Raw genomic sequence first — 25,852 nt, forward strand, 5'->3', positions numbered from 1 at the left:
AGTCATCGTACTCGTTACTGAGGATTCCTTCAGCTACTGCGGCTCACCTGACTCCCCACCACTTCGGTCCCCACTCATCCACTTCTTGTTCCTAGTCAGCATCTTTCGACCAGTTCTCCAAGACACTAATTAAAACCATTTTAGACCATTATCATCTTGTTTAGTACTTATATATCTTCTATAATCGCCGATTCAGGGGTTCAACTTTGACGGCATGCGACTCGCTGCCAAAACCGTTATATTTTCTTAATTGTCAATGGTAACTAGGACTTAAAAATAAAATAATAATATATATTTATTTTAAATATTCATCTTTCATTTATATATATTACTATAGCAATAAAAAAAAAAGAAGAAACTGATGCAGTAATTTAAATGTCAATACAACGTTACATTCATATTTACATAATTGAAAAATAAATTAGGATAAAAATCAGCATACTAATAATAAAAAAATATAAGTTAAGAATGACATAAATACTAGAGCTAATATACAACTTTTTAAAATATATAATTGATGAAGAAGCATCAATAACTTGGATTTTTATGGTAGTCCTCCTCATAAAAAAAAAAAATTATGCCTGTAACTGCAACTCATAATTTTTTTTGCCTAACTTCTACGCCATAACCCCTGATGAAGAACTGAAACTCAGGTTGGAAACGTCGGCATAAAATAAATAAATATGATTTTGTTTATTTATGTTGTTCTTTGCTGAACCGCACCCTCCGACAAACTTCTCCAATAATTAAAAAAAATTATAATGGATTTTTTTTCGTACCCTTTATTAAAGTAAATTAGTACATTATACATGTAAAACACATAAAATGTATTATATATACTTTTACTGCGTCTTATCCCTTTGATTGCCTTGTGGCATTATAAGATGTTGATATCAGTCCAGTTAAGGTGGTATAGTCTCGCTATAGCCAAAGGCTATGGAATTAATGAAACGTAAAGGGAACCTTTCTGCTAGGTTGGATTTTTTTTTTCATACCCTCCTGTCAAGATTATAGTGGGTATTTGCTACGTCCATATAGTAGGTATGCTATATGTATAGCTGGGTGTTAAGGATACCTTGGATTGCCTTTTGGCATTATAAGGTTAGGTGGAGATCCAATGAAGGTTGTAACTTGGTTGGCTTACGCTAGTGGATTATTGGAACGGGGAGGGGCCATTCCGCTTGATTTTTTTTCTTAATTTTAGCATGAAACTTAAGGTATATTTTTAACATATATGGGAATAAATTTCATGTTATAAAGTTTTTTACTTTAATACCTTAACTAAAAAATTTCCACAGTTTTCCAGGACAAAATGCAATCAACATCATTTATATTCCAATCTGTTAATAAGAAAACAAAACAGAAAAATGAGGTTAGACGAGAACAAAAACACTTATGTAAATTACATTAAATTATCAATCGAATGAACAGTATTGGGTCTCCTTACTTTCATCTTCCATATGAAAAATTAGTTGGTTGTTGCATAAAACTTCCTTAATCACGAAGTTAATTGGAAGGGAAAATAGTTATGGAAGGTTGCATCCTGTATAGTAACCATAACATTTGAATAGCTAAACGGACTTCATACGCATCTCTTAATATAACTTCTCAATTAGTGTTGCCTTTGCGTTTACTTGACGGCCACCAATGCCACCAATATCCTTGAAGCTGTCATTAAACGGTATTTCAGGATTGAGTCAACATTTATGACATATTACACCCTCCGATATCTTTCAATTTAAATCCTCAGTACATTCCCGCAACACTCCCTCACGGCCTTCAGACTTATATGTCGCTGCCAAGCGAATCGCCTTTGGTAGATCATTCTTCATCCGTTCCTCTTTCCTATGGAATTCTATTACCTCCTTCATTCGTTGTTCTAATACCCTTCCAATCTTCAAATCCCGTATTTTCAACCACATTCTGTCCTCCCAATTCCGGAAGAATAACAATAATTAGATTCAGTGACATAATATTTAACATAAATGTTGTTGGAATTTTTAAAATATTCATTAAGCTATATAAAGATGTTAGTATTGTAATTTATTTTATTTTATTAGAATTATATCCTTAAGATTTATATTTATTAGAGGATTTATTTTGTTTATATTACCTTTTATGTTCGTTTATCTATCTTCTATATTTTATAATTCTGATTTTTGTTTAATCTTGTTCGATTCTCTTTCATTTCATTTTTTCCCCTTTTTTATTAGAGTTTAGTCACAAGTAGTCACCATATGATTTATAATCTGATATTTTGTTTATTTTTTATCTTATCAAATTCATAATTACTACTATACTTATGGTGGTTTATAATTTCATTTTGATTTTTTTTTTCTGGTGGCTTAAGTCCTCTATTTAGGACCTACACAGCCCAGAAGGGGAATATCAAGATTAATTTCTTGAGACTGTCGCGAAATAAGTATTGACTAGCTCAGGTGAGAATTGAACGCACAACTTTCTGAACCAAGCACTCTGGGCCCCTCGTCCCAGCCTGCTCTGCTATCAGGTTCTCTTTATTACAATTTTGTATTTTATTTGAAGGTTCTAAAGCATAATTCTAACACCTGTAATATTAATCTAAAGGAATTAGTCCTAGTATAAATAAAGAATATGATTATTACTGTTATGGGTCAATCCAAGTGGTCTAGTAGTGGTTAACCATTTTCAATTTTTTTTTTTAAATTTTAGTGTTAGTTACTCCATGATTATAGAGATAAAACAGTTGGAGATTTTTTTTCTCAGATCGTTTACATATGACAAGTAGCTATTTCTTCGGTAACATAGGCCATTTTGATGCAATCATATGTTAAGAAACAAAAATAATTATCTTGGAGCCGGAAAAGAATCACTAAGTCGTAGTATTAACGGTAACATAGATTACATGGATTGGTATTAACGAAAGAGCTTAGGAAGGTCAGCAATATCAGAAATAACTTACAAAAATTCTAAGACTGTAGGAACACGGGGGTTAACAACAAGTGACTCGAACGAGCGAGAGGTAGCCTAGGAACGTAACTGTCAGAACATAACCTTTCACGGTCTTTCTTCTGTTTGATGCCACGACGGGTCTGATTCAGGCCGTATTCAATACTCCAAAGATCTGGTAACTCAATTAAAATACCATATATGACTGGTAGCTAGAGAAAAAATGAACTTTTTAGATCAAATATTTCACACTGAGTCGTTCAGAATTGATGTTTGCTTATTTCTTATGTAATGAGTTAAATTTCATGAAAAAATTATAATAATGCTGCAATTTTCCATTTATGTTTATGTTAACATCCGCTATCCTGTGTGATATGTATATTTTAAAATTGAACCACCTTCGACGGCAACACGTATGTTTCAAAATATAAAATTCACGTTAAATATATTTCAACGTTTAACGTATAACTTCGGATAATAAAGTTATTGATTTTATCATTATAAATTATTAAGTCTGGAGCAAACTTAACAAAACATACAAGGAAAGACTGAACAAGAAAACCAAAGCAATTAGTAGCGTATGGATATCCGTTTTAAATTAATCTCTTAGGCCTGAATCAAAATACATTGATACAATAATAAGAAAAAGCGGAACTTATTGATGTTGGGACCCCCAGCGATAATAATATAAGCTCTTATATTATTATCGAGGTCTTAGAGACTCGCCGGCTGAAGTGGTTTGGCCACATCTTCAAGAAGAGGATTGCCAAGATCCACTAAAGACAATGTCTAACGTCCCTGGTAATAGAAGATCTCGAGGCAGACCAAGGATGTCGTAACTGGAAGTTGGTGCACAAAATGAGAGGTAAAAATCTCCACCAAGCCAAACCAAGTACATCGCCAGAAACCGAAAACAGTGGAAGTCCAGGCTGGACGATCACCAATGCTAATAAGACACATATCTAGCCTTCACAAACTCAGTGCAGCAGTTAGAGGGCTACGCTGGGATCTCCAAGAGTCCTGCTCTATCCCTTAAGCTCAAGGATCCTCTGTTCAATAGTGTAAATACTGTAAATAAAAGTGTAAATGTAATTAATATTTTTATTTAATTGTTAAATTAGTTGAAACTTTACTTATTTTATTTGATCTTTATTTCTTCAAGAACATAGTTTGATTATGTGGATTTTATTTATCTTTCTGGTTATGTACATATAAATATTTTATTATTTGTATTTGTTTTTTAATTTTGATAGGAATTTGATCATTTATCCATGCCATTTTTCTATAGCAGGCGCTTTTTAAATATTACTCGATTAAACTATCTTAAAGTCTCCTCTTCCCGTTTTAAGCTAATATTTCAAAAGCGATATAGGACCGTATCTCCCCAGGGTTCTTAGTGTCCCTCCCCACTCTATGCAAGCCCCCAACTAGTATGTTACCAAAGTGAAACCGCCTTCAGCGGACCCTGTAACTCAACTTATACTGCCATACGGCAAACAAAGTCAGAATGTAATTTGTATATATACTATATATTATTATATATTTGTAATTGCAATTATATATAAATAAAGAGGATTTGAAAATAAAAATAAATTAAAAAAAGGGTTCTTAGTGGGGCGGGTTCAGCGGAGTTTTTTTGTATTATGATCTCCTCTTGTGAGATTGTGACATGTCGTACATCGACCAGCCTACTCGCTATAATTGTCTATAATTAATTCCTACCAGTTAAAACAATTTTATTTGTTTTTGTTCATTAAAAACAAAAAATAATAATACGTGACGCAGAATAAGGAAGTATAAGTTTTGGAGAACAGCTATAAATTTAATGGATTATAATTTATGATATTTATATCTAAAAAAATTGAAAACGATATATCTTAGGAAAAAACAATAAAGCTTGCCATGCTTTCATACACTAGTCATTATAATATATATTTATTTAAAAATATTATCCAGAGAGGAGTCTCGCCATTAGTTTATTTGAGAACAACTCAGTAAATAGTAAATAGCATTGGAATTCAGAGAAGGCGTTTTTATAGTCCTTTATGAACAATGGGAAGTTGCACAGTTTCATAACTAAACACTTCAAGTAATTTCTCCGAAGCATTCAGCAGAATAATAAAAAATAAATATACCCTCTACAGTACCTGGATCTGACGCTTTACCATTGGAAATTATCTCATTATAAAGGTCATTAATATTTTCTATTCCTTAAAAATATCTATTCGATGATGCAGAAAGGAACATAACCCTGTTTTTTCTATGGTACATTTAAGAATAATTTACAGACTGTAATCCAATTATGCAACAGAGCGAAAATTCTTTTTCGTGAACTTTGGACCTCAGAAGGATAAGAAAATGGCAAAGGAAATAACTAATTAAGATGTTGGTTTGCCTTAAGACCCTATTCATGATAAAATATTAAAGATGTGATGAATTCCACCTTTAGCGACCCTTCATTACGTCTTTCACGGCACAACAACTCTCCTTTCAATAAGCAATAATATTGACCCATTGGGTATTACAGGGCAGTAAATTATTTCTGTTGACAACATAAATCATACAATTTTATAACTATTTCTCTGAAATATAATATTTATTATCTAATTATTAATACGGTCAAAACTTAGAGAGAAAAACACTTCATAAAAAAAAAAAAATTGCTGGCCAACTTCATTCCGTTGCATTATAAACTGCATACCTATGACTAGTAAATCACAATTTCTTTTTTAATACTATTAGCATAAATGCATTATAAAAAAATTTGTATTGTGTACCAAAATTATATATGATTTATTTTTTCGTTTTTATTATTTATTATTTCTTCCCTAACGCATTTTAATTTTTTCCCCAGTATTTATTGTTCTTTAAATATGATTACTTGAAGAAGTTTGTCGGGGGGTGCGGTCAGCAAAGAACAACATAAATAAACAAAACTATATTTATTTATTTTATGCCGACGTTTCGACCCGAGTTTCTGGTCTTCATCAGGGCAATAGAACAAAAGAGATAACAACAACATTTAGAGTAAAATACAATTGAAAAGGGATAGTTCTTTGCTGACCGCACCCCCCGACAAACTTCTTCAAGCATTAATCTACGGTCAACTATCTACACCTCATTAAATATGTTTAATTTTTTCCACTATTTCAATTTTACAAAACTTTCTCTCTTTTTTATATCACTTATAAAAATTAATTTAAATTAAAAGTATAAAAGAATATATAACCCTTTTAAAAATAGTAAAAATATTATAAGGAATTAATAAAATTTTATAAGGATTAACATTTAATTTTATTTTTAAAAAAATTTAAAAATTAAGTTTACCGCTAACCCCTCTCCCCACTTCTTCATCCTGTTTGTCTTCTCGTCTGCCTTCAGCTTCACCTTCGTGCTTACTTGCATTCAGTAAAGTGGGTGAGTATTTTCTTGGTTTTTGATTTTTTTCTTATTTCCCTTTTTCCGCCTTTTAGTTTTTACTGTATTTTTATATTTCTTTATTATCAACTTTTTTATTTGTTATTATTTCCTTTTTCATTACTTGTCTAATGCTATTTTGTATTTCTTGTTTACTTATACTAACTTGTTTCTTGTTTATTTATACTTAATTGTTTATCACTGTAAATCTTTTTTTTTTTTTTATATATTTTCTTCATATTACTTATTTCATTTTAATATATATCTTAACATATTTTAAATCATAATTAGCCATTCCTTTTTTTACTTTTATTTCATATTATCTATTTGCTTACTTTGTTACCTTTTTCAAGTGTTTGTATCTTTTTTATCCCTGACGAAGCGATGCAATATGGGGCAAAACGTTGGCTCCCATTAAACAGTTTAATCACTATTTTTGTTTTGTTTTTGTATGATCGCACCGCGTCCATATTCCTTATATATATTACACTGTTAATCAACGATCTTCCAATAATTAATTTTAATTTTTGTTTCAGTGACCCCTTCGCATACTAGCCCAAGTACATCAGGGATTGGCTGAAAAGGAAATAGGTGAGTAATTTATTCCAGTAATATCAAAAATTAAAAAACTACTGCTCATTCTCATATCTGATACATCGTTATTAATCTGATGCCTAGTTTATAAGCCTGTTATGTGTTTGAAATTTGGATCCAGACATCGGCAAAAACAGTGACACGAAGTCATGAATTGAACACTAGACACTTATATCGATTTATTCTAGAATTAAATAGTATTTTATAAAAAAATATTTTTTCCTTTCAGTTATATTTTTCTTTTTACTTATCGACGTTTCGGGGGCTTTTTTTCCCATATCTTCTGAATAACGATCCATATATTATATTTTTTCAAGTTATGTTCTAATTTTACATGTAAGCTTTATTTACTAATTAAGTTTCTAGATAATCATAAGTGAATGCAATGTGAAGACACAGCACAAAAATATGTTATAATCAACAAGGAAAATATATAAAAGCTATTTTAATATAAATAAGGGGTAAAAGACCCTAAATGGTCGGGAAATGAAAAAGAATATATTTCACGAATTTTTTTATACTGTAGGTAAAGAACCTATCCTTACTAGAATGGGATGGTTGTTTACATTTCCTGAGACAGCCCGAAATAAAAGTCCAACCGCCCATACTGGAATCGAACCGGTACCGCTGCAGATTCGAGTGGCGCCTCAACACACGTGACTATAAAGTGGCTCGCGATATATCGTTCTATTAATAAGAATATTTTTTATTGCCTAATATTATATACTTAAATGACTTATTGAATAAATATATAATAATAACATATCCAAAAAATAAATAATTGATAGATTGATTTTTAATTATATAAAGGTTATAACAATTTTTGTTGTCAATTCTCAATTCAATTATAGCATTGAGTTAACATATTCTATTTACCCTCATAAATCACTTACTTTGAAAACATTCCTTTATGGTAGCTATTCTAAATAAATAAACAATGACGCTAGACATATTGACAAGACTATATGGCCCTAGGCAGAACAAGATGATGGGGTTGACACCGTGCTGATGGGATGCGAAGCACGCACAGCCCCAAGCCAGATCACTAATGGGCAATTACTGTCCACTCTGGAGCCATCTTCCATATCTACGGGCACTTCCATCCTCGGCCATCAATCCAATACCTCCGTGTATCTAGCTGATAACTAGATATAGAGACGGGTCTGTGTCGTGGCAATGTAAACGGTACGTTTCAGTAATATGGAATATTAATAAAATCGCGAGTCCCTAAGGGAGATTAAACGACAATTCATTTAAAATAAGAATATAATATTTTTAGTTCTGGATGTGTATGCTTAGTCAAAAAGCGATCCAGAATTCAGATAAAAACCTCGAACGGCAGATTTTATTTTATTTTTGGATTTTAAGTATCCTGAAACGTAAAATCTCAAATTTAGAGACAGGTAGATTATAAATTTTTATTTTTTTTATAATCAATGATTTGATATTGATAAAAAATTATTTGTAGATATAGTCCGGATGGAACCCAAAAAATACTTGTAAACAAAACTTTATATACTTTTTTATTTATGATGATCTATGTATTTAGTCTACTGAGTTCTGTCCGTTTTATAGTAAAACAATTAATACTTTTGGGATACCTTATATAAAATTTATTGAATAATATAATTTTCATGACTATTTATGACTTCTTGCCAGCGTGATGGCGATTAGAACATACCATTTTTACAGAATACGTTATCGCCAGAGGTGAAAAATTGAATCAGTGCTTATCCGGTATCTTGTTTTTTATATTTTACACTGCAAAAAAAAAAACATAAAAAATAGGTAATCAGAGTTTACTTGGTCTGAGAAGCATGGTGGAATCGACAGAATTGTCAAGACAAGATCTGGGATTTCCTGACGAATGCTCGAAGCTGTAAGTAGCATTAATCAATACATTTTGAACTGTTGAAACCATGTGAAAGATAAATCTAGAAAACTATCAAAAATTGGATTATTTACAAACAACATCACAAGAAAAGTGGCTCCTTTTCTTGTGATTTTTTTTTTTTTTTTTGGTACCTCTTGGAATCGATTCCTCTCAAAGCAGCTCAAAACGTATGTCCTATGACACACTCATCATTCCCTTAATAAGGCTCAACTTCGTTTAAGAGATGGAGGGGACAGGTTTTTCGGGTACACAACATGCCTTTATCCTAACGATGTTTTCGTTGTTAATCCATATCTCATCCTCAGTTATCAATCTGTGCAAGCAGAGATATGCATAGATTTGACACTCAAGTGGCGTACAAATATGTGGCACCAATTATTTCCACACCAATCCTAATTACTTTTTTTTTTTTTTAAGCCACAACTGTTTACAAAATCGAAAAAACAAATGCCTATGACCTTCTCAGCTCTGCGATAATATTCTATAACGTTTAGAATTTTTACTTCTTAAGTGGTCTGAACAATCAAGGTATTTGTCGGGGTAAATTATTGTCTTCCAGGCACTTCCTTCTACAAAACCCACAATGACTGCCCTATCCTATGTTATATTATCTTTATTTTCATCACTGATTAAATTGAGAAACTTAATAACAAGAGATGTTTAATAAACTAACAGTATAATGTTGTCTAATGAGACCTGACTGTCCTACAATTTTCTCACTCACAGATCCCAGTAAATATATTAACTATAACATCATAATTATTTTTAATACCAATACTTTATAATTGAAATATCAGCATTGTGACAAATAAAATTAGTGCGTAAAGTTGTAGGACTTGGTATGAAACTAATATATTAAAAGGTAATAAACGCAGACTCCAAAATATTCGGTGTGGGCCGAAACTTATGTGGGAGGATTACATTAAGGCTGGGTGGCGGTCATTTGAACGACTTATATAGACTGTGACTGATGGTGTCGATTTCAAACTATTGAGTTTTTTATTTATGTATTTTGTACATTTGGTTATAATTTAATCAATTTAAATAAAAAAAAAAAAAAAACGAAATGCTACCCTGAGGTCTCATCACAGATTTGTAGGTAATTAAAAAATTACAAATTTTAATGTATTATTATTAATATATTATTCTTATTTTTTTAAAAGTAATTAAACATTTACTTTCTTTAATTTTTTTCTTTATATATATTTATATATTTAATTTTTCGTTAGATGATGAAAAATGTTAAAACACGCAATTAATTCAATTTATGAAGTGCATATTTTAAATTTCTGATGTACCTGCTAAAAAAGAAAAAAAAATATTTTCCAAACTCTAAGCACTATGAAGTTCAGTCGTGAAAAACTGGAAAACGATGTAAAGAATAGCCACTTTTTCAGAGGCAATTTAAGAGGAGATGAGATTTCTTTTGTTGATTTTTAGGCTTTTCTCGGTCATGCCTTATCGCGACACTCCACGAGCTAACAGTGAAAATTTTCTTCGAATACACCCTTTAAGGGCTCTTCATTTACTTTAGGGGAAGTTATGTTGCGCTGTTATCAGCCTCTGTGGGTCTAATACAAGAGCTTTAATTTATATAACATTATCAGTCCTTTTAAACAACATTAATGGTCCGATAAATAGAACAATAAAATTTATGTAAAATCGATTTATTTTATTGTTTACAGAGGCTTATTTTTATTAACTAAAAACATTTAACTATTAATTAGATGAAGTTAACATCTGCCAGCATGTATGGCCTGAAATGTAACAATAATAATTGTTCTGGTAAATTATTTAGAATTTAAGGGCTTGCGCACCTTTGAGTAAAATAATTATCAATGTACCAAGAAGTTGCAATTTAGTATAAGAACTATTTTATTAGTTTTCTGGTGTTTGTTTTTTTATCTGAAAAGTTTTAACAGACAAATATACACAAAATACACTTTTGAGGAACCTTATTTTAGTCTGGGCACCCTTTGCTCTAAGACGGGAATTGGGGTAAGCCATATCTCGTTCAATTTCCGGCTTTGAGATCTTCCAGTTATACTTCGACTTAGACTTCAGTGGGTTGGGAACCATTGCTTACGATGTGCCTGAAAAATAATAATGATATTGAGAACTAGATATTTTGAAGAGCTATGTATCTTTCAATGTTTTTTAGTATATGCACCGCCGAAGCGAGCTGCTACAATGAACGTTCCACCAGTCCAAATTTACGAGCCGATAGGCATTTTTAAGAAACAGAAAGTTGGGATTCAGTGTGGGCTGACGTACCACTCACCAATAAACTGAGAAATGTTAAAAAAACACGCACAAGTGGAGAAGTGCCATAAGGGGAAACAGAAGAGAAGAAGTGGTTGTTGCAAGAGTAAGAATAGGACATTCCAAATTAACACACCTCCACTTAATCACAAAAGAGGACCAACCTATATGCCAAACCTGTCAGTCCCCATTATAGATAAAGCATATAATTGAAGAATGCTCAATTTCGTCAAGCCTTCGAAAATAAAATGTGCGGTGCGGTGCGAACTTCACAAGGTTTTCACCTACCATCGTACATTCATACCCAAGTTTTGCTAAGATTGGAAGTCTACTGTTGATGATACCGCTAGTTTTTTGATTTTCGAAAAACAAAAAAAATCTTTCAACTAGGAAAGGCTAGAATTATGAAAAAAAAATCCCTTCCTGTTGCTATAAAAATCTGTATTTTTGTGATTCTGGAAATGGAAATAACGAATATAAATTTTGTTCTTGCCTATTATATAACAATTTAATTTAATTAATATAATCCGTAATACCAGAGGAAAAGATCATCGGGGGTTCTTGGCTTATATTGTTAAAATCGGATCGACTCTATTTGACCTTTCTTTAAAATTGATATTCTTTTATATTTTGTATCGATTCATTGTTTTTATTGCTAGCAATGAGAACCGTTAATTTTTTCAAATTAATTGTTTTAAGCAGTCGTCTTTCAAGTCGTGTCAGGATATTTCACTGAGTAAAAAATCTTGATATTAAATCAAGATATTAAAAAACTTTTTTTGGAGTTTTTTCAAAATCTTTATAGCCGTTTTTGAAAATAAAAAAATTTGAAATTTGATTCTATAAACTTAACTTCCGGTAGATAATATCGAGAGAAAAAATGCTGTCACAAGAACTCTCCTCAAATATGTAATTTCAGTTTCATACAACTTTTTGATTCTGAGCAATGCTGATTACACACAGACACATAGATCATTCTCCGAGACTTGGTTATTTAGACTCAAGAACCTCAAAACGTGTTTTCCTCTATTACTGAAATTTGAAATTTTGAACTATAGCAATACACTTCACTATATAATTCATATATGCAGTGAAAATAAAAAGCAATACCTTTCCTTAGTATAAAGATTGACCTACAACTTTTTCCTCTGCCATTTTTTGATCATTTTATTTATTTATCTTTTTAAATCAAACTTTAATTATTGATAAATATTATAATGTGCTGCAATGTTGTTGGGCTATAGGTAACAGTGATAACTGATCATATTTATACTAAAATTTAAAAAATATATGAAATAAGAATATAAATAAATGAAAAAATACATAAAAATAATTTAAATCTTTCTATAAATATATATGTATAAACAGATGGATAAATAAAATAAACATTATCATACTATGTACATAATATAATAATAATAAATAAAATGAAAATTAATCATTAGTCGCATTTACACTGTTATATACTATAAACTATATACTATCGACCTTAGGATCCCCAAGCATTCTCTATCCCTCACGTGTCAGGGTTAAAGCAGGGCTCTTTGGGATCCCAGCACATCTATCTCACCGCGTCAATGGTGATGTTCCTGGTAACCTACGGCAACCGAAAGGTTGAATCGGAAAGGCTGCCATGTATAAGATTAGTAGCGCCCCATGTGGCCAACAGCCAAATCTCACTTCCTCCAGCGCTCTCGTTGGCAAGAGAAGTAACCCAGACAAATGAGAGGATAGCCATCTTGTCTTGAGCCAGAAGCGTCCATCTTTTTCGTTTGTTAACTCATCATTAATATCTACTTGAGTGAGTAGATTTACTTGAGTGGTTCCCGGCAGCAGAGAGGAGAGAGGCCTAAAAATGTGGAGGGAAGAAAGAACCATGGAGTAAGTCCATCTAGCAATAGTTAACATCCACATCATCATCAACCATCTCAATGTTAGATCTACAATTTCCATAGCCCAGTCATACAAAATTCTACTAACAATCTAATCATAATGTTTTCTTTCCGTCACCCTCTACACCTCTTGTAACACAAAACAATAAAATTTTATTACATTTAATCATGCATTTTTTAATTATACAGTCCATTCAAACCAGCCAACCAAAAGTGTGTCTTACAATGCGGTTGAAGGCATACTTCATACAGGTGATGAGGCGGTGGAGGCTGAGTAAGTGCGCTAAAGCCACAAAAATACTTGAGTGGAGGAATATGAAAATTGCCAGAACTCCAATTATCGATTTTTATTTTACAATAGGTCTGTTGGTCACTGCCGTTACAAGCTTCGAGACGGATTGTAGGGATGGGTGAACGAAAGGATTAGAATAATTAGAAAGATTTATATGGAATTTCGAGAATTTAGTTTTCATAAAATTAACCACCTAAAAAAGTATTTCAGCCGATTTTTATTTATTATTTTTTATGGGCACTGCGGAAGAAGATGCTGAAGGCTGTTACATATATATTGTTTACAGGGACTGCAGAATATAAGATTTATTGTGCAGATATATATTTATGGCGTGTGGGTTTGAGATTCTTAATCGATGGCAACTCGCGTTTTGTCCATACAAGCATTAAAAATTAAATACTCGTCAGGAGTAAAATCTAGACGGCTGTGGGTTCTGTAGACTGGGTTATTATTTGAATTTAGAGCTCTATTGATGTCTAGAGACAGGAGATGATTTTCCATTTTTTCTATGATGGTCTTCTTCAGATTTTGTATTCCCGTTTTGTAGATCTCGTTTAGTTCATTGAGGCTATTAGTTGCTGCGGCTAGATTTTGACTTGAAAGACCCAGTTCTTCTTGCATACTTCTTTGTCTATTGAAGAACATTCGTGGATACCTGTGCTGTGGTACCGTTGAGAGTCTTATTCAAATATTGACTACTTTTTTTTATTATCATATGTATATTTTGATAATTCGAATATCACAATTTAACCTTTAAGCTTTTAACTTTTTTTTTCACATCTTGAGTTGCTACAATCCCCACAAATCTGCAATGCGCTTTGAACTTAAATTCGTATAGCAAAACTAAAAAAAAATTGAAAAAAATGATCCTAATTAGTTCTAAATGCTTGATTTTTGTATTCAAAGAAGAAAGCTGCCCTTTTAAGTTAGCATTACAATGAGCATTCCCTCCGGAGTTTTAAAAGAACAGGTTTAATCCGGATTAAGCTCAGGAAGAAAAGCAGGCTTAAGGAATTACATCTGGCTTTCTTTACTCATTTTTAAAGCCCATCTGTTTCAAAAAAGCTGAGCCTTAGCAGAAATATAACTTTATAAAACATAGGAAAATTACTTGTGATAATAAAACTGCAAAATTGTTTGTTTAACTATTTGTTAAGGTAATTATTATTTTTAATTAAGTGCTAATTTAATGAATTCATAAACAATATATCTCTAATCTATATGTGGGATTATTTTATTAGTTTTTTCACGTTAAAAATATTCGTGAAACCTCTCTTAACTGACACCCCCTATAATTGAAACCTGTAATAAAACACAACTTAATTAAGGCTCCGATCAACAAGGTGTAAATTTAATGCATTTGAAGTCTTCCACTCCGAATGCGGACACCAATTTTATACACCATCAAGACTTTTCACTCCTCTATAACGGTCAAAGTTAATAATTTTTTTTTTTTTTTTAATTATTTATTTATTGTAATTTACAACTGTACAAAATAATACAACAGGTAAATATGTTGTATGTTTCATATACACTTGAAAATCTTGGGAAGGAACCACCGATTGGTGGTACTTCAAACATTAATTTAAACTAGAAGGTTCCGTGGCCATCTTCTTTTCAGACGCCTCGGAGGATTATCAGGGATTGTTAAGGATGAAAGATTAAGAATTAATGGGTTAGGAAGTTTGGAATAAAAAGACGCATATCTGTTTTGGGTCAAATCTGCAACGAATGGGATGTTAAGGTCTAATAAAATGTGAATGTATAAACTCACGATTCCAGAATTGACAGGTTTTATTAGCACTAATATACACAAATAAACAAAAAATAAGTCCTATGGCCGTAGGTTTTTCTCCGAGACTTCTACTTATTAATTTGGAACTATTGTCATTGATCCAGGATATTCAATTTTATTATATTATAATCAATTTTCATATCTGTGGCCTACAAAACGATGGTTGAGACGAATCTTCCTTAAACAATGCGTTTGTTTTTAAACAGTAAAAATTCATAGGGTCATTGTTTGAATATGCGCAGATTTAACTTCCAAAAATCATAATTCGAGCAGAAAAAATTAATACATATTCAGCGGCATAACATCTTCACCAGTCTGCAAAGCAGGGATACCTTCAATCATAGCTTTAAAAAATTATGAATAATGTTCAAATGAGAGAGAATGGGTGATAGAGTGAAGGAGAAACATCTTAACGAACATTTTTTACTGATAACAATAAATACTGAGACGTATTTTTTGATGGCCTTCACTTGTAATAAATGATTAAATCAGGGAATTGAAATAAAAAAAAATCAACTGTAGCTCGAAAAAGATTTTTATTAATTTTATTAAATACTTTTTTAATTACTACTTATAAATTTATTTTGGAGATAAAATATATCCTTCGTATTATAACAAAACGAGTAGAATAGTTTTTATTCATTTTCAATGACTGACACTCACATTATAGATTGAAAATGGACCAGACATTTGATTTACTCAGTTTTTTCACATAATAACCCAATTTTTTTTCTGGACTGATGAAGTATCACAGCAACTTATTTAAGTATTTATATTTTAAAATAAATTTGTTAATTACTAATGTTAGTATTTATAATATATCCTAGGATTTAATAGTATGCTATGTATTTGTGGAAACCCACAGTATTTAGGTAGCATTGCTTGTTATCCAATAAAGCATTTCTCTCACTCCAACTCTCAAACAGCTTTTTAACTTTAAAATATAATAAATTAATTAAGTATGAATTGATTATTTTCTTTTCTTATATTTGACTTTTATACTTCTTTAATTTTTTATTTAGTTTATAAATTCATTTTATTTTGTTTACAGATTTTATATTGTAAACATTTATAAGATTATCAAAAGCAAATATTTTTTTAAAACTATGATTGATTATTTTCTTTCATTTGATTTTGATACTTGTTTTATTCTTAATTCAGAATAAGAACTTATTATATTTTGTTTACGGATTTTATATTTATTTATATATTATACATTGTATACCATCATTAGAAGTGAATGCTTTTTTTAATATGAATTAATTATTTTCTGTTCATTAATTTTCTTTACTATTTTTTACTATTTTTATTTTTAATCTAGAATAAGAATTTATTTTATTTTGTAGAGAAAGTATACACTAAACTATATTCATTTTTCAGTTTCTGGTTATATTTGTGTTCTTCTGAAGAGAACATCCAGAATAAAATTTATTTTCTATATTTCCATCAAAAACATCTCTTAAGTAGATTAGTATGTCATTTAGATTTTGAAAGAAAACATGTTTATAAAACAAAAATTAACTATTGCAGATCTAATGACATGTCGTATTTGTCTTTGAAGGATTTTTCTGAACTCGGAGAAGGGTGAAGATTATTGAAAGTAAGGATGTTCACATAAAGAGAAGAGGGTGCATGGTTTATTTTAGGGGGACTCCGCTCAAAAGGAAAAGCTTGGATTAGATTAGGAGGAATTCCCTGAAGCAAATATTACAAGGAAAGAATTTGAAAAGTAGCTGGGACGAGTCGAGGGGCTTACCTTTATTACGGGACTTGACAAAGTATTTGCATTTTAATCAAGCCTATGTAACTTGTAAAGATGCGTGAGCTATATTAAAATAAATAAATAAAAATATTAAACATAAACCAATTAAAATTCAATTACTTTTAACAGGCAATAGATTAATGTAAAAAAAAAAGTTTTTAGTTTCTCGTTTTAACTTTCTCGTATGTCCCTTTGTATATACATTTATTCCTATGGATAACATAGATTGAAATATTGGTCGATTATAATTTTATTTTTTATTATTTAATATCAATTAAAAAGATGATTGACCTATTTGAAATTATATGGTCAATTATTATATCAATTTATCTTCACATAATCTTTATTAATTAATTTGAAATATGCAGCGTTTCGGCAAACCTGTGCATTATCAAAGACAATCTATTAATTAATAGAATTCATTATTTACAATAATTAATTGTATAATAATATTATTTAAAATATTGAAAATATCATTAATTATAAATTATTATAACTTAATTTTAATTTCTTTTAATTCTGTTCATGTCATATTATATATTTAATTAACCAATGAAACACAAATGAATAAGAGTAATCATATTTATTATTAATTAACATCCACCATTTTATGTTTGTATAGCTATATTGTCAACTATTTTATTTAACATTTACTATTATATTTTTTATTATACTACTACCAACTAGCTTATCAATGTCATATTACATTCATTATGTTTCAAGTTGTATTTTGGTCTATTTTCTGATTTATTTTTTTATTAAAAATCATATTATAAACAATTACTAAAAATTCAACCATATTAATCATAAATAAATTTTATTTAAAATGACTGCATAATATTAGTTTAAATATCTAGTTTCCAATTTAAAATTAGCACTCAATTGATTAGTTTAATTTAATTAGAAAAATAAAAATTTATATAAAGTTTAAGTTTAACTGCGTCTTAAATAAATGTGAAAATGTGTGTAGCGATACGGTGATAAGTCCCAAGTGTAATCGTTAACTTCCTCGATAAGGTGCTTAACAATAACTCCTTCAGAAGTCTGTAAATTTATTATAGCAATCAAAGAAGTCACCAAAGCGAGGGTCGGAGACCGAGGGGAATAGACATGGATCCATTTAAGCTCCTAACTGGGTTCAAGTGGTCGGGAAGAGAAAAAGAGAAAAAAATCATAAAATAAAAGTTGAACCAGGTTACCCCTTGACCCTCCTCATCAACTCTAATGGCTTCATCACAAGTGCCTCGTTACCACTGAGTCCAGTCGCTGGAGTCCACATAGCTACTCCTCTCAGTGAGCATCCTGCGTTAAGACACGTTGATTAGATTCCTCCTGGTGTTTATCTTTTAACAGTGTATTTTTGCTGTAACTAAGAAAGATCACAATAAGGAGTTATTTTAAATATTATTATGCTTTCTCTTCTTATATCACGTTCAAGTCCAAGAGTCGCAAAGGAGAGAGAAAAAAAAGTTATTTTACCCTAATTTATAATTCCTTCATGAAAACCACATACAGTTAAGATTCAAAATTGATGGCTCTGCCAAACATAAGTAATAAAAAATGGTGACGGTTCCAAAAATTCATTCAGATAAATAAAAAAATACACGTTATTTACTGTATCGACTATATAAGAGATAAAGTGATAAAGTCAGTCGAAAGTAAATATTCAAGAATTTGAAGAGCACTCTCCTAGAAGTTTATTTTCGAGAAAAAACTTAAAAATTTGACTCATTTTAGTTTCTTAAAATACTACCTGGAGAAAAAAAAATCGTAGTGCTTTATTTAAAGCAGGGTACATTTTCTAAAATATAGCTCTTTACGTTCAATATTTTTCGATGTACAGTTTTTCAAAAACAATATTATTTTTCCAAATAACGAAAAATTAATATTATGTCAAATAAACTGGCGTTCCTATGAAAATAAACGTTATGAACCAGATATTGTCTTGTAGACATAATAGATTAATTATATTGTATTTTTTTACTATCGGTCTACTTGCTATAACACTTCGATTTTCATTGGCTGTCCCATAGTAGTATTTAAGTGCATTATAATACTTCATGATTTCAAAACCGTTTTGACTGTATTAAGGGCTTAATTGAAAGCTCACAAATATCATTTCATTTTTTCGTGTTATAAAAGGCTGTATTATGTTTTAAAATATAAAGACTTGTTCCAAAAAAAAAAAAAAAAAGTGACCCCAGAATAGAGATATTTACAGAATTTTTATATGTTCTCTCTATCATTCTTGACAAAATCATGCCAGAAAGGAAAAATAATAGAATAATCGTAGTAAATTTTTAATTAGCTTGACATAGTCATTGTTCTTTAGATATTTTTAAAAAATAATTACGATCAATCATCCTTATGAACCGATATCTTAAAATTAATGTTTCAACATTTGTTAAATATTTAATAATTCTATAAAATTTATTTTACCATTGTCGTAGTTATTTATTGCCTTATAGTTAAGGAATTTTACTAGCTGCTTTAATGGGTACACAAATTTCACATATGTCAAGGAATCGACTTGAATGTAACTTGTTTTAATATTTATTATGAATGACTTTATTCTGGTTGTTTATTTTTGTTCAGGAGTAATACTTATAAAATATATAACTTTAATAAAGTGATAAAGCTGTATAAGAAAAAAAGTTAGAAAATAGCCAATGGAAAGGATCGAAACATTGCGAAAATGTGGGAAATACACATATGTGTAGAATGGAACTGCTACAAATTATTTTTTTTTTTTAGTTTTATTATAAATAATAGTGGTTTGATGTGATTCACTGCATTTTTTCCTCAATAATTTTGATAGATATTTCATTGTTTTTAGCCAATATTCTCGCTGACTCCCTGATGAAGACCTGAAACTCAGGTCGAAAGTTCGGCATAAATAAATAATTTTTTGTTTATTCATGTTTTTCTTTAATCCCCCCGACCATCTTCTCCAATCAGTAATCTACGATCAACTATCTACACCTCATATTTTATTGTTGTCGTCTAGTTTACTTATAACATTAAAACGGTTTAGTTTAGGCATTATAAGTTCTTTTGTACCCGGAGTAAAAAAATCATAAGAATCACACCAGTAGGATTTTTGTTTTTTTTTGTGCCTCTCTGTGCGTTCCTAGATAGCACCTCACTATGCTTGTTCAATTAGGTCATAGCCTAAGTACAGTGAATTGTAAATGTCAAGTTAAATCATTGGATGTTAATACCGACTTGTAAAAATTGAACATTTGACTTTAATTAAGAATAAATCTGTTATTCTTTATATATTTTTAGCTTATTTTAAAAATTAATCAATAAAGGAAAAGACAAGTTAAGTGATATGAAAAAAAAATCGATACATTTAATGGAATAAATATATTAATATTGATTAAAATATTTATAGTTTTCCATTCAACACACAATCAAATGATTGATAATATGAATGTAGGGTATCTTGCTAACAGTTATAAGTAAAGCGTATTCAATAATGATTTTCTTATTATTATTATACTAGTATAATAATTTATTATTAAAAAAATATCTTATATTACTAGTTTATACATTTATAAACAAAATATAACAAGAGAACGACAAACAAAACAACTGTGATAAAATATAAGAGAATATATATTTTACCTTTCCGAACTTGTACTATTAGGTAGATTTGTTTTGGTTTCTGAGTTAATTTTTCTCAAAAGAAACTTTTATAATCAACTGTGTCGACGAATTCCTCATTTGGCAAAGTTTCTTCTTTAACCTGTGAAAAGCTTATGAGTTAATTTCGTATAGTACAAGAGCCGGAAAGAAAAAAAGCCAGTTATCTCACCCCAATTTTTGATTACTTTAATGAAAACTATGTATAAAATGCCGACTGTTTCAAAACTTTAAAAAACACCAACACCACTAGAAAATATTTTAGTATTTTGCTGTAATATGAGCCCTAATAGAGCAATCTGCGTCTAATAGTTCTTGAGATATAGCTTTTAAAAAGCAAGATTTCATAAAAATGTACTGAAATATCAGTAGTTAGTTAATTTATTTTGAGAAATCTATATCTCAGGAACTATGTGACGTACAGATGTCAATTAAAAGCAAATTAAAGCTTGTTTAACTTACTATAAAGTGGTCTATGACCTTTACCTTCGTAGGAATAGTGGTTTTCATGATATTTGCTAAAATAGATTGATTTATAGCTGTTCGGACAATAAGTTTGATTTATGAAAAACTTTATTTCAGAAACCATAGGACGTCTGTCAGCACTTAAATTAATGGTAGTTAAATTTACTATAAAATAGTTTATAATATTTATCTTTGTAGGAGTAGTAGTTTTTATGATATTTGACGAAATAAAATCACAAAATGTTAACTCCTAGTTATTCGTATAAAATGTTGGAATTTTGAAAAAATATATCTCTAGACCCAAAAGACATACATATGTCTGCCAACACTCAAAATTAAGAAAATTTAACTTACTATAAAGTTGTTTATGACTCTTATCTTCGTAGGTGTAGTAGTTTTTATGATATTCACATATGAATATAAATTTAGCATATGATAATTTGTCCGAACAACCATAAATCAATTTATTTTAGCAAATATCATGTAAATTACTATTCCTACGAAGATAAATCATATAAACTACTTTATAGCCTATTAAACTAGCTTTATTTTGAGTGCTAATAGATATCTGTACGTCAAATGTTTTTTGAGATACAGATTTTTCAAAATAAATGCACTAATTACTGATCTTTCACTATGCTCTGTATATTTTTATGAAATGTTGCTTTTTAAAAAGGTATATCTCGAGAACTATTGAACGTAAATAACTCTATTAGGGCTTACATTTTAGCAAATTTACTCTACTTTAAATTATACTCTCAGTGGTTGGTAGGTTTAAAGATATAGAGCTCCGAATAAAAAATTAATTATTTTTAAGGTTTTGAAACAGCCGTCATTTTTTATTCCCCCTACCTATACTGCAGACTCATCAATTTTGACTAGTAATTATACCTAGTTTTTAATTAAATAATCAAAAATTGGGGTGAAATAACTGCCTTTTTTCTCGTATTGGGCTCTTGTACTATTAATACTTGTGAAGTTGATTTAACACTCAGTCATTTGTTGAGATGTCCTTAATAATAGGTGTACGTAGATAAATACATTTTTTTTAACCCATAAAAAAGTATTTAAAAAAGATAGTCTAGTCTTCTTTTATGAAACAGGTTGAGAAAATTGGTTCTCGCCGAGACAGTGGAAGAGTGATACATGTTTTATTACTTCTAAGCTGTGGCAGCTATTTCTCTACTCGAGTAGGCTTTATTCAAAACAATCCAGGTCAAGTCCTCTTTTCATCTTCCTCAGTGAGGAACGGGATAAAGGCATTGCATAAAAAACTATACTGCATAGTGATTTCTTTTTTGGCAAAAACGAATTTTACTGATTTTATTTTTTTAGCTCCTGAACTAGAAAAAAAATACTCTATTTAATTTAGCTCTACTATATGAAATCATAAAAAAGATTACTCAAAGATTTAGTTAATACCAGGCCCTTCAAAATGTGCTCAATTGAACAATCGTCCAATCCCATGCCTCTAGATTCCATTAATGTTATGATCATTTATCATCGAAACAATTTTTTTAGGCTATATAATAAAAAAGAAAATTAGATCTAAAATTTATCTGTATCCTAAATATAATTTAACGGCAAATTTCATTCGAAATAAGCATTATGTATTATGTAAAAAATGGTAATTGATAATACTCCAATTATGCAGTATACTTATTGTTTTACACATTCTTTATTAACACATTTATAATTTACTGAATATAAATATATTTTTCAATAATTAAAAACTAGTTAATCATTAAATATTATTACGAATTAAAAATATAATTTTGTAATTCATTATATAAAGGTCGAAAGGTGAATTTGTAGGATAATCGACCTAGTCAGCCTTGGAAGTGGACTACATACACACATGTCATGCCGTTGTGTCGTGTGGTACTGTTGTATTGCCTATAGCACCCGTTGTAGGCTAATTTCGGGTTGGCAGAAAACTCTTTAAGTTCTAAGCCTATCGATATATTTTCTTATTTTATCGTACGTAATTTTCTATATAAATTTCTGCTTACCATAGTATATAATTAAGTGTCAGATATTATATTAAAATATTAATTATATTTTATTTTTACATTGTTTAGTATGGCCTCATTGATGGTTATTTTCTAAAATTTAATATTAATTCTCAAAAATAAAGCGCATAAAAAATATTTTGTACTAATTTTTTAAGTTAAATTATTATATAAATTGAACAATCGACCAAGCTCGAATTATATTTGAATAATTGATCTATAACATTTAAAAAACAAATATTGCAACTCGTTTGAAAAATATTGTTTTAATGTCTCCCAATAAGATCTAATGAATAAGGTGTATGAATTTTAAACCATAACAAAATGCAAAGCATGTGTTTGAAGTAGTTTAAGTAAAGTTTAATTGTTATATATAATTTTTAAATAAGCTATCCAAAATTGTATATAATCATCTAATTTAATTTCTTATTATTGATATAAAAACAGTCAAATAAATAAGTATTTTAACATTATTTAGTTTTCTTACCTAATTTTCCACAGCATTATTGAAGTGAGTCATAATATTTTAAATATATTATAAAATTTAATCATAACAATGAAGTTTGGTAAAAGGCCATAACTCTCCTGAAACTTTGGGCTTTGATCTTTTCTGTTGTCTTGTTTTGTTAATTTTTTAACATGCTTAAAAAATTGTGACTCATCCAATAATACTTTAGCAATTTAGCAAATTAGGTAATAAAGGTAATAGGTAGAAAAAAAACGAAATAAAGTTAAAATACTTATTTATTTTTCTTATTAATAATTAAAACTTAAAAAATAAATAAAGTGAGGGATGAGCATCGCTAAATTTTTACTTACTATAAAAAATCGTATTTTAGGGTTTCTTAAAATCAAAATTTTTCAAAATCTGGCGATCGGGTGGTCTCGCATATCGCCGATCTGAACTCCTGTCTTATTTATCCACTATTTTTAATCGTTGACCATGAGAATTATTTTGTTTTTTTTAATAAATAAAAATGAAAGATTATTTAGAAGAAGATTTTTTAGAAATTCATTAAAGTCATGTCAAACTATTTCATCAGGTTTACCTGCTATTATATACCATTTAATTATACATCGATACATCGAGTATAATTAAAATCGTTAGAACTTTTTTGGAGAAAATATTCTCGATTCACTAAAGTGTATTTATTTATTTACTATTCATCCCTCATTTTGTATAATACGATATATATAATTTTATTCACACCCTCCAGTGGAAAAGTTAGTAAGTACAAAATATAATATTAATGTATTTTTAATTGCTTAGCCCTTGTTAATAACTTTTTTTTTCGTAGCCTCCTTTTTTATTAAATTTATTCATATTTTATTTAAATAGAAATGACAAATTTATACTACCAAACTAATGCCTTGGAATTAAAATAATTTACAGTTCTCCTTCATTATAGGAACTGTTAGAATAACTGTTATAGGTAAATTTATAATTGTTTTACAAGTACCTATATTGGCTTTGTACTTAGGTATTGACTATGAAGGTGTTAATAACCAGACTTCTGAGGACTTCGGAAGCTTCTCGTTGAGTTTTCTCAAGATTTGATGATAACTTTGATAGACTTATGATTAGCTTTGCCGCATCAGAATAAACTTACCTAAGGCAAATTAGTTGCCTAAGACACGTTTTACCAAGCATAAGTTTGTCATTAAGTTTTAGGTCTTTGTTAATAAGAGCAATTATATTTCATTAAATAAGCAAAGAATTCAGTGAAAATAAAATAATCAGGCATGTGTAAATTTTTATAGTAGCTTTATGTAGTTTTATGGTTTTAAAGAACTATTTAACGTGGTTTAATAAGAAGGTGACCCCTTAAAGTTTTATCTCCATAAAAATGTTCATGAAAAAACATAATATTCGGAACACATTCGGATTTTTCAGTTAAACTTCATTTTAAGCTTTAACTAGTAAATATTGTTCATACAAGTAAGTAATATCATTTCTTAACCTGACTAAAAATTTTCAATCCCATATAATAAATTATATTTTTGGATAATGTTCCTTCATAATAATTAGAAATGTTCAATTAAAAGAAATCGTATCTAAGCACAAAGTACAATAATAAAAAAAACTTAGTTTATATTATATCAGCAATATTAAATATATCGGTGAACAAAATAAGATGTAAAATAAAAAGAAAAAACAAAACAAATAAAAGATCATAAAATAATTAATTAATTCATAATCAACCCCTATGTGATGTGTGTAGTTACATTACACATACAGATGTATAAATATATCCATATATACCATCGGACGTATCACACTTTACAAACGCCTAATATAACATGACACAATACATACATTATTGGATAAGTACAGCAATTTCTATTTTTTAAATAAAAATTTTATGATTAGAGAGTGTCGGTTTGAGATGTGAAAAGATATTGGAATAGGAGTGATTTAAATGAAGAAACAAGGCGAACGCCAATATATATGTTCTCATAGTTTAAAAGTTAGGTTAAGTTACGTTTAAATTTAAGTTAGTTCAGCCCTACTTTAAAAAATCTTTTTACGCCCTAATATAGTTTTTCGTCATGAAAAAGTTTTTTTAGTCTATCAAACGCCAGAGATAAACTTAGTAGGTGTACATCTGTAGTTTCACAAACCCACTATTTCTTTTCAACTTCCAGGCAACACCTACTGTTGATGTGTAGCGAAAGCTTTGTGTATGCTGATAATTCATATTGTTTAATGCAATGGAAGACCCTAAAAAATCCTTCAAATATTTCTCTTTAAAACATGAAGGATTTGCGTAATTTTCGATTCTAACTGTTTATATTTCATTAAAATAGTCCGGGAACTTCCAAAAGAGAAATCTCGGAGAACTAGTTACATCATTGTTATATAATTGCTTATAATCTTTGTATTAATATAT

At 29.5% G+C, this 25,852-nt stretch overlaps 1 protein-coding gene across 1 annotated transcript in view; it reads left to right on the forward strand.

Annotated features, from left to right (window-relative positions):
* Positions 1 to 6,854: 6,854 nt before the first annotated feature.
* LOC106687509 (cytoglobin-2) overlaps positions 6,855 to 25,852 on the forward strand; it is a 389,676-nt gene continuing 370,678 nt past the window's right edge. The window contains exon 1 of the mRNA XM_067052441.1: positions 6,855 to 6,936. The gene's annotated coding sequence lies outside the window, so the exon portion shown is untranslated. The remainder of the gene's footprint in view (positions 6,937 to 25,852) is intronic.

This window comes from Halyomorpha halys, unplaced genomic scaffold, assembly GCF_000696795.3.
Source record: "Halyomorpha halys isolate HHAL.00 unplaced genomic scaffold, Hhal_1.1 Scaffold972.1, whole genome shotgun sequence".
NCBI classification, from domain to species: domain Eukaryota; kingdom Metazoa; phylum Arthropoda; class Insecta; order Hemiptera; family Pentatomidae; genus Halyomorpha; species Halyomorpha halys.